This window comes from Nesoenas mayeri, assembly GCF_963082525.1.
Source record: "Nesoenas mayeri genome assembly, chromosome: 8".
Taxonomy (NCBI): Eukaryota; Metazoa; Chordata; class Aves; order Columbiformes; family Columbidae; genus Nesoenas; species Nesoenas mayeri.
Window position 1 is genome coordinate 8,809,954 of NC_137554.1, and position 12,092 is coordinate 8,822,045.

Here is a 12,092-nt window from a genome sequence, read left to right on the forward strand (position 1 = left end):
TCCACCACCAGTTGGATTCTACAGATTTAAACAATTATTGTAAATTCTGTATCGGTCAATTCTTGCCTTCAAGTTCTGCAATTCTCATGCCCCTGCGGGGCTCTTTTAGACATCTCACCCTCACAGCAGGGAACCAGATGATGCAGGGCTTTTTAGGTGGTAAGAGCTCTAGTACTGTGTTACACAAACAAAGCACAGAAGCAAACACAGCAAGAGTTGAATTGCAAGTTTCTCCAGTTCCAATAATTTCTCTCTCCTAGCAGCTGAAGTCTACCTTTGCCAGAAGTTCCATTACCAACTGCACAAAGCATTTGAGACTCTGCTTTGCACAGACAGATGAACAGAAAGTAATTGTCAAGAGATGGAAACTAGAAAGAGGCAGATTAAAAAAAAAATATATCAGCAAAGATCTGGAACACAAGTATAGCTTTGGATCACTAAGAAATATGGCCAAAATGTGGGGGAACAGATGGCAGATTTATTTATTTTTTAAACAAACTTGTGCATAGATATAGATAGATAAAATTTCTCTGAAATCTGACCTTCACAAGAGCATAATATGACAATGAAAAGCATTCCCTGCTCAGGGATCAATCCTTTTTTTTTCCGTTTATGCTGACATTATCACAATTTGAAGCAACAGGGCTCAGGTCTTGAGCACTAGCCATTACTCTCAAAGGGTGCAGATTAAAGCAAGAATCTTCTGTGTCACCGCAGTCTGTACTGGAGCCCTTGCTGTGTACATGAAGCCCTCAGCATAGACACACTTATTTGCTCCCCACTTCAGAAACATCACACCACCTGCATAGCAGCCCTCACTTCTTAAGGATGCCTCTACTTTCAGTGAGCAGGAACCTAAAGGCAGCATGTTCTCAGGCCAACTAGTTTCACCAAAACTTCCCAGAACTTTTTGTTTAGGACTGGTGTTTCACTGTCTGCATTCCTGCAAACCAGAGCACCATGAGTGGAAGATTTCTACTTATAAAAGTACAGTGCAACAACAGTCATAAAAATTACAGATCTTGCTCTAAATAAGAATGATTCAATAACAACATTGCAGATTATATTGACCAATACATAACTTGTTAGTAAAGCATAGGCACCTTTTGTTCACAGGCATTGTGCAAACTTTGTCTGGAAACCATGAGTCATATTTTGTGCCTGTGTGTACCACTGTCATTCACACTGAAGTCAGCTTAATTCACGTTGATAAGTTTACACAATTTAATAGTTAAAACACCATTCCTTATTGTGTATATACATAGACAACTTCAGTGAGTTTAAAAAAACAGTTCAACAATTCAACATTTTTCACAAAACATAATTTCTAGGAAATAACTTTTTTTCTTTTGTCTAGAGCTATGCAGATGCCACTTGTGGAAATGCCCCTTCCTCAGCTGGGTTTCCTAGCCCGGCTGTTTAACCTATGATGGATCTCATTAATTCAGAAAGATCAGATACTCTTGTAGTCAGGAAAGTGAGTTCAGTCTCTAAAACTAAGTGATCCATAAGGTCCACCAGCAGCCTTTCTAAATTCAGTTTTTTTAAACTACGCTAAACACCTCTAATTTGGATAGAATCAGTTTAACCCCATTCTGCATAAAACTAGCCAAGATTCTTTTGCAAGAACCCATATTTTTGAAACAGAAGTTTCAGAAATGCTCTATTTCAATCTTGGATGAGAAACATCCACAGTCCTAAGTCTTGAACACTTTGGCAGCCTCAGAATTATTAGCCTATGCTCCTTCTAAATGTTTATTTAGTCTGAAAATATTTGGAAAATTATGTCTTGGCTAGTAGTCAGAAAAACATTTTTATTGAACCATCTATTGTTTCAGAATTCTAGATTTAAATATTTTGAGTGAAATTCATGTGTGTACATGCATGTAGATCTGTAAATATATACAAGTTTTGTCTTGTTTACATGCAGTCCCTACACTTAGGCTTTGTGCAGCTTATGCAGACATCTCTTCTGGTGGGAGTGAAAACCAGGTTGAATCCAATGCTTATGTGCAGCTGCAAAGAGATGCGAGAGTGGCTCTTCAGGGGACGCCTCTGCCTGGAACACACAGGGTCACTCTGCGCACAGAGGTCTCAGATGAAGAGCTCCCCGTTCCAACAGACACACCACAACAAACAAACAAACACAGGCTCCAAGCCTCAGGCACAGCCAAATTGTGCTGTATATTTGCTTAGCTCTCTAGAACCCAACACACTCTCTCACATTGGAGCTACCCTTTTGTTCTTCACAGGGAATTTTCACAGAATACTGAACTCTGAAATTAACTTTTATTTTTAAATGGAAGTAAACAGGGGCACATACATTCAAAATTCCAGGCTATAGCAGAACATTTTATTTCCAGTGACCCACACACCTAGTACTTCCTGGCTCCAGCAAGCCTTTCATGTGAGGTTTTTAACTATTAAAAACATACTATGGTTTCTGTTGCCTCTGGCCACATTTAGATTCAAACTTATTCCTATTTTACATACATCTCATGTTTCATTACTGTTACTATGCATCACCCACATTACTAACAAACATGACGGGATGCTGGTTCTGCTACGGCAATTCTTCAGCATCTCCATTATTTCTGTTTTCACGCTGTCTGACCCTTTCCAACCTTCCACAGACCTCAAGATGTCATTCTGCTGACATTTTGTTGGACCCCCTTAAGCGAATCCTAGCAAAGCCCATGTGGACTGCAGGATCTTTTCAAGAGTATTTGCAGAGTGCGGCACCCACCTGCAGCCATCAGGGCTGTCAGGCCATGCAAGGCCACTGGCACAAGCTACACATTGGACCTCCAGCACCACCGACCACCCCAGGGCCCCGGTTCACAGTATGTCCTCCCACACACCGGTCTACTCTGTGGAGTCAGTGTTACTAGAGTGAAGAAATGTCTGTTACCAGTACATTGGAAGCAATTGGAAAGTTTATGGCACTTAGTTTCTGCTGCCCGAGCAGAAAAATAGCTGCAACAAACTTGGGTTTCTTTTAATTCAACCTCTGGACTACACAGGAAACAAAACAAGGAGAAAGGAGTCAAATCATTCATTCTCTCCTGTGTACAAGAGGGGAGAGAAAACAGCCCTTTCCAACCTGGCATAAGATAGATTTTGTTGCACATTTCCCCCTCTCCCTTCACTGCTGCAGTAACAGCTTCCCTGCTTTCAGCTCACAGAGACGATGGGACAGGATCCAGCACTGCTCTAAACCAGGTCACAAGACCATGACCCCAACACCTTTATGCCAACCAAGGACCACAAGATATAGTAACATATAGACAATGTAAACAACCAGTGTGCTAATAACCAGTCCCAAATCCAAGTTACAAGAAATGAGACAAGTAGGGTTTGGACACTGCAGATAAGCATATTTTGTCTAAAAACAACCTTATGCATTGCAAATCCCTTGTTCTTTTATTTTGAGGATTGCTTATCTCAAGTTTTGCTTAAAAAAAACCCAAAATCACTATTACTAACTTAAGAAAGACATGATATTTTAAGAAAGAGACTTCAAGAAACTTCTACATGCTTACCTAAGAAGTGTCTTTACATATCTGAGTGCATTTATCAGCTTTGGGGATAAAAGGATTATTCAGCAGAGTGAAACTGAATGTAAAATAAAACAGTCTCTAGACAATCAGGATGGTGACAATCATCAATACTAAAAAGAAATACGCATGTTTCTAGGCTTACAACTTTTTTTCTCCAAGTCAATTGAAAATGTAGCTGATATCATGCAAAGCATTTAAGTAAATTCAAAATGCTAAGTACATTTGTATGACTTTAGCCAAAGAAAATTCAGGCATGCAGTCTGCTGTTGAAAAAAGTTTATAACGGGGGAAAAAAAAAAAAAGCAACAATGTTTCAGCAAATGTATAAACATGTATCCTAAACGCAATCATAATGAATGAGGAATCCTATTGTACATAAACATCTGAAAGATAAAAATATGATCCATAAATCATACATCATCAGTAGCCATAAACCTAACGAATAATTGCACCAGATCCATCACGTTCAGAGGCAGGTAAAAGATAGACTAAAAGAGGACAAGGTGTCCCTGCTCACAATGTGAAACAGCCCCTCGCCCGCAGCACGTACAGCGTGCCGATGGTGCTCTCTTTTGGTCAATGTGCAGTACTGACATTAATTGCTCTGTGCAACCACTCCAGCCCTGTAAAAACCTTTATTCAACTCTAACTCCAAAACCAATCTTACAAATAACCCTTACCTTCTCATCTACTTTAAAAAGCTGGTTGTTTTTTCATCATTATTTCAGCAAAGAAATGGCTGTCGTTGTCCTAGCTCCTTCATCAGGCTTAAGTCTTATGTGCTACAGGCTACTTTATCAAAGTGATCAATATCACATCTACATGCACCAAAATATTAAGGAAAAATATGTATGTCAAAAAGGAAGAATAATTTTGGAAAAAAGATTATGATAAGCTGTTTGGTTCTTTCATATGGTAATGGCAGTTGTACCTCATTTCTCTTAAGGTTAAACCAGGAACAGCAAAGAGCGGCAAACAGTAAAACATACACTGAACATTTCAGTGTAAATAATCTGTGCATGATGGCAGAATAACATAATATGACAATTGAAACAAACTGATCCACTCACTTCATGCTCCAGCTCATTGAGGGAACTCCCTCTCTTGCATTTCACCCTCACTGAGCCTTCCTGCCCTCACAAACCACCTGGTTTAAATTCTTCCTTACCTGACACCTTCTCACCAGTAATATCTCTATATCCTTGTTTTCCTCAGCTGTTGTCTTATTTTGTCTCCCCTGTTTCAGATTGTTTGCCTGTGCATCTGTTATGCTATAAAACTGTTTAATAATAATCCATGTCCTTTCCACCTGGTCTGCACAGAACTGCAGTAATAACATTTATAACCACTTCCATGTGGTAGTTATACAGGGCCAAGTAACCTTCAGGCTATTTCTCATATGGGGCAAATAATCTAAATTAAAGAGATTAATCCGTAGGGTACACATGGGCTTACAAGTACTAAAGGAGGGCAAATACTTTCTCTCCATTTATTTTTGTGAATAAGTCTAATCAACAATGGACAATCTTCTTAAAATAAGCACCTAAAATAAAGCATTCAAACCTACATGTGTAAAAATAGATGGAAATTATTTCATATTAACATAAAAGAACACTTACAGCTCTCTTGGCTTTCAGTGTCACAAAATAAAATGCTTAACACCTTTTAATCCTTTCTCTTTAACTGGGATGTATTAACATGTATTTGACATATAATTTTGGCCCCCACAGTTTGAAAGCTTTGTCCTTCCTCTGTAAAAAACAAATAAAGAAAAACATAGATTTTGTGTAATCACACAAAAAAGTAGCTACTGAAAAACTTAACAATATTTAGAAAAATCTCATATTTTACTGTCTATCAAAGAGCTGTTTCTCTCGCATGATCCAGATATCACCCCCTAACCTTTAATTCAATGGAAATCACACCAGGCGATGAGAGTGTTAAATCAGATGAGAATTTCTGAGCATCTTTAATACTTCCCAAAAATCCGTGAGCGAAATTGTGTAGCTAAATTCTGCATTCACACACATACCAGAGTAACAACAGTAGAATTGTTGTGACCATGCCATTTGAATATAATAGCATTCCCACTACGGTTGCTGCCCCAGAAGTAACTAGATGTTATACTTAATGCAGCTATCCTGATGAGTGAAATTTTAAACTAATTATTACATATAAATAATGAAAATACATTAACGGAGCCATACTTCAGCCAAACAATTCATCCAAAGTCTTGAATTGTGAAAACAAACTGAGTAATTCATAAACAGCACCATACCTCTGGAGGAGAAACTTAGCTGTTTTAACTAACTGCACCATATGCATCTTTGCAACACAAAACAAAAGCAAAACAATAGTGTGTTTCAGGGAAAGTGTATCAGATAAGCTGCAATAGTGGAAACTGTTTGATATCAAGAGCACCAAAATGAAAATCTGTTGATACAAAAAACTGAGGTTATAACATTATAGAAGACAAAGGATGATCACTACTAACACAGAGAAAGAGACATGCAAGAAGGAACCTTGTGGATCACAGCTGAAGTGACTGGTATCTACACCCAGTGCCCATATGCTTTCACTGGGTACTCTTTCAATTTGCTACATAGCCATAATTCTTTGTTCTGCAATTAAATACTGCCTGCCAGCACCTTGGCAGCAGTCTTGCAATCACTTTGAGTCATGCAGACGACAGTGCTCCTCAAAAGGAAAAGTATATTAATTCCTTCAAACTAATTGCAGAAAAAAACAAAACGTTTTTAGCTTTCTGCTCCCCTCAGGTACAGACTTGTCACTTGGGAGATCAACTACAACACAAGGAAGATGTTTTAAAACTGCACTGCAATGCAAACACTCACATGAGTTTAGGTCTGATGCTTGCTAATATGAGAAGAGTCATGGTGACATCTATGCATCTGCCCAGAGTTTGGAAAACACCTTGTCCCACAGAATACCACCCGTTGCTGCATCTCTCTGGAAATCAACCACAACAAACTGCAAGTCAATTTTCAGTTTTCTACTGAACACTATTAATTGTCTCTTGATCCCCTGGAAGGTCCACCCCTTGCAGTTCAGCATCCCACCCCTCTTCCATTTTGGCCACCCTGCAAGGCAGCTGTAGGGAGCAGGAGAGGAGCTGGCACAGATGGGGACTGAGGAGAAGGGAGCAGCCAGGCTCTGCTGGCCTCACCAGGCTGGAGCTCTCTGCAGCTGGCAGGGTGCAGCTGCTACATCCATGACCCTTCACAGTTCAGACCACTTAATACACTCTTGCTGCTCTGAACTCACCTGAACTGAAACTATTCCAGTTACAGTTGAGCCTGAACATGAACAGAAGGCAGAAATTTGCTGGTTACAGTCCCTTGACACAGCTGATATATCTGAGAGCAACTTTCTACCGCTAAGATTTTATTAAGGGTCACACAGATTACTTAGCCTTTTAATTTACAGCTTGCAGAATAAATGCAAGGTTAAATATGAAATCCCAATAATCCATAGTAAGCGGGGAAAAAATATCCTGAAACACTGAGCTTTAAAAATTCAATTAAAAATATAAATAAATAAATAGCCAATCACTGTTTTTGTAATTATTTAAACTTTGATCTTTAAAATCTGCAAGTTGACTTATATCCTATTGCTACAGAAATAAAATCATTTTCACAGTTGATAAACACTGAAGTTTACCAGTTAATTAAATCCTTTTTGGATTTTATTTCCCCTCTTTCAATTTGAACGGAAAGAAGTTTAAGCTTTTAATAGCAAAATGGAGCAGCATTATATAATTCTTTTACTTGATGTTTTTAATTGCAATTACTGGTTTAAACTAGAAAACTCCTTTGGGGGGAGCCTGAGAAGAGTTACGGTTTTTCTTCCTTAACTAGAGCAGTAATTAGAAAATACTTGGCTTTACTACACCTCTGACAATCCGCCTTTTACTCTTCTAAACAACTACAAGTTTCCCACATCAGTAAAATTACATGAATTAGGTTTGCAAGTTAATCACCAAATGACATGACATACTTAGTTCATACAAGTTACACATTAGTGTCATTTCAGACTCCTGAGTAACACTAATGTTTTATGGAGCATTATAAAAAGATACTAAAAATTTAATTTTCATGTGATAACACGCAACTCAAATTATGCAAGAAAAACAAACTGCTTTAAAAAAAATGGATAAACTTAAGGATGCCATCTTTGATTTCTATTTTTTTATCACAGGCTTGATCCAGAAAGTATTTTTTACTAAGTGTCACTCACCGTGCTTCAAAAAAGGCCTCATATTAGCAACTGCTCAACCTGACAAATATTACAACCCAGCGGAGCCTGACTGAACTCAATTCAAAGCATAAGGTTTTCCAGAAACCATCATGACAGATTTTCTTGCAACCTGCCAGCCTCATGCTGACGGCTTAAACTCATCCACTCCCGTTGCCCCAGCCCATCTCCTCTGCAGCTGGGCTGAGCACAGCTCCAGGGCTCCCAGGCAGGGACGGACAGACAGTCGCAGGATAAGATTGCATTTGCCTCTGGCTGCCTGCCAGGGCAGAGACACCAGCCCTAAAGGGCTTGGTGCATGCTGAACTATCTCATAGTTCTTGGCAATGGATGCTTGTCAAACTGCTGTCTGACAATACCCGATTGCATAAATGTTGCTGGCCCTTATAACCCACCTGGTAAAAAAAAGATTTATATACACACACACACACACACACACATATACTTGCTTCAGTTAAGTAGGGGTAGAGTCATTTGCACCATTTGATTAAAAAGGAGTGTCTACAGGCATTAAAACTTCTGGAAAAAAAGACTGCCAGTAAGCAATAAATACCAGTACGGGGTAATTATTTCTAGACTGCTCTCTTCGACCTTCGCAACAAGAAAAAGTTAAGTTGGGGAAAATCTCCCTCCCTTCCCCAGCGATTTTGGAGAAAACAGTAGTAATAATAATAAAAATAACAGTCAAGAAAAATCATCATCCATAGCGCTGAAGTAATTCCTCCACTGCTGTGGCACCACAAAACCTTAGTCCTTTGTACTGAAGGGCTTGAGATTGGAAATGGATTATTTTCTTGGTGTTTTGAATAAGCACATCCTGCAGGCTGAGACAGTCCTCCCTTCTCAGAAAGGACAATTATTTTTCATAAGCTTGCCCATGCAGACTTACAGAACCAAAACACAAGTGCAACCCAGCATTAGAGGGTGGGAGGAAGGGGACTTGCTGCAGATGACGAATGACACAGGCCCCTGCCACCAGTGTCTTTGCTACTGGAAATGCTGGCTACCATGTGCAGTATAACCAGTGACATTACTGATGTCTGATAAGGTCTGGAGGTGGAATAGAATGCTGTGTATGTACTATGACAGTGTGCAATCCACGGTATGTTGGTGCTTCACCGTATAGCTTGGTTGCTTTCATATTTCCACACACAGTTCCCAGAACTACAAATAATCTCAACACACAGTAGTCTAAGACCAACACAACCAACCTGTGAAACCATTTCTCCCCACAGAATAGCAAAGCTTGGTATTAAAATTTATAGGGTACAGACACAAGAAGGGAACATTTCTAGACTCCAATTACTGCACTATACTGAAGAGTGATGGTTCACCAGCAGATGTGCAATGAAAGCGAAGTCACTTCTGAAAGATACAATGTTTTCTTTCTTTTCTTTTCTTGTAAACCACAACAGCACAACACTGTAAAGCACAATTTATTGTTGATTAAATAATTAGAATACAGTGCTATACTTCCTGCTGAGATTCAACAAGTTGGACTGCAACTTAGGTGAGATAAAAATTCCTATATAACAAAAATGCTGACACAACATATATGCATATTAGAATTTCTGGATATTGTTATCATTGTTGATACAAAAATGTTATACAATTGTCCTAGAATTGTAGAACAGTTAATACAGCAGCCAGCTAAAACAAAAGCATGTACCAACTTTATTTACTTGACTGCAATAGCCAGTAAAGCTATCCCCACCATGTTGTTGCAGTCCATACAGGAGAAAAAAACCTACTGTGAAATAGATTGCATCATTCCAAAAGCTCATCTAAATGCCAACCTTCATCCAAACGTGGGTGTTTCTCAAGAGTAACCATCTAATTACTTCAGTTTTCTAATACTGAGTAGGTTTTCTATTATCACTAATAACACGTGTTTGTGTTTACTTGAAAGAATATAAATAACAAGCAGAGATGTTACAAAGTATATTAATTGGATATTGTTTGAGCAAATCAAACATCTACAAAATATTTGTATTCAAACACAGTTAAGAACAATGATTCACACTAAATGATCACTCACATTAAAGCTTTTTCCTCAAACTCAGATTTGTCAACATTTGCAAGTTATAAGCTGTACAATGTTTATTGTTTCCTCCATCTGAGCAGGCTGTAGGTTGAGGGAAGGAAGGGAAGAAAAACTGCAGATTTTCATAGTTCAGAAAGAAGGGTCTGTGCTAGCGGTGCCTTCCTCTGCCACAGCAAACAGCCACGCTGCTCTGACAGCTGGAACCACGTTGCCCAAGTAATGCATCAGCAGCTTGTAAGCTTGTAAGTATAAAACTACAGCACTGTACACTGCTTTAAAAAAACAACAAACTTCTGTTACCTATGTCCCCATTATTCACCAGTTGTGACCAGTACTGTCATACTCAGTGGCACACCTGTGGAGCAAAGCATTTAGCTTCTTGTTATGTCAAAAACCATGTCATGGCTGAAGAAAGTTAGGGAGCTGTCTCTGGTTCACATTCCCTGTTTCAAAATAAAACCAGAGGCTGCGGTGACAGGAGAGGAACGCACACTCTGAAACCACTACAGACAAAAACAAAAGCATGCACAAACTCTGTGCTTGATGGGCGACAGTGTAGTGCACCCTGAGTATACCCCAACCACACAGCTGTAGGCAATCACGCTGATTAATCTGGCAAATCACCCCACAAATTAAGTAAATTAAAAATTGGAAGGATGCTGTTAGGTCCATCTTACCGATGCTGGTAGAAATTATTTTAAGTGCCAGAGGAACTTATTTTTCTCTACATCAGTAAGCTTTCTCAAATGCTTCTGTTTGTGTAATGTGTTAAACACCAAAGCAATCAACAACGTGACTAAATGAAAACCACCCTATATAGTGTATTTGTCTAATACTATGTAATTTGATGCAGATAATTTATTCATTCTCTGAATCAGAATAAAACAAATCAGATGGCTTGAATCCTACATCATTGTGACAAGAATCCCACTCCCATGAAGATCACAAACCCTGCATGGGGAGTGAAGAGGCTGCACGACCAGTGGCAGCTCAGCAGAACACCCACAGTCACCCAGCAGGGCTGAAAGGGAAAGGGTAGCTGGGCTGGAAAAAAGTCCAGTTCTTCCAAGCCTGACCCCTCTCTGAGGTTGCTGACTATTTACTAACATGGTCAGTTACTAAAAATACATCTAACTCTGCACAATGCCCCCTACTTCATTAGGTACCAGGGAAACTACATATTTCCACATAGGACCCTACTTCTCATTAGCAATATTGAGTTGTTTGACTAGTTTACTGCCTTTGTAAGGGATACTGCATATCAGTTATTTTACCAGACACTTGTATTAATGAAAGTTCCAGCTGTACGCAAGTCTCTGGCGGAGCCAACAACGCCAGAGCTACAAGGTAGTGACTTGAGGGCCAAGACCATTCAGTGTCAGTAGAGGTGCCTGCACATATGGGCTCCTTGGCACGTTCCTGGGAACACATCCCAAGTGCTCACCTCTGCCTGCTCTTGCATCAGATGCACCATTGCTGAGTATTGCTGAGTCCACTTGTGTGTCACTCAGAGCTCTGTTTCTCTTCACAAAGTAAACTAAACCCATTCCTTCTGTGCAATGACAACCAGACTGCTTCTTACACTGGATCAATAAATCCGTGCAGTACATAGAAGTTTGCAATGCAGGTATTACATGCCTTTTTCTTTTTTTAATCTTGAAATGGAAAGCTTCTACTTAGAAAAGAGGGTCCTCTGTGTCCTTTCGAGAAGCTTTTAAGGGAAACAGTGGATTGTGGCAGAAAAAAACAAGTGGATGTAATGCTACAGATAGTCAGAGACACTATGCCACTCAGTTAAAAATCATACATAGCATTAAATGAAACAGTCTTTTGTTCTGCTGTGACAGAGCAAATCGTTTCCACAAGAATGGGCAGAAGGAAAACCTTTAATGCAAAAACTACTCCAGGATAATGTTGTTTCTTACCAGATGTCCTTACTTCTTATGGCCATTTTGGGCTCCACTTTAGTGCATAACTGCTACCCTCAGCCTTCAAGGCCAGTGCTTTTGAGCAAGTGAACTGCCCAGGCTGCCAAACCCCACTGCAGCAGCATGTTACCTGACAATGCTCAGCAAAACTGCGTGACAGTAGTCATGGGCAGTGGGCAGGTCAGGGCACAGCAGAAAAGGTCACTTCCCTATGCTTGTCTACCCTTCACAATGCTGCTGATAGCTCCCAATGGGCAGAACCAGCACAGCACAGCGAGCAGATTC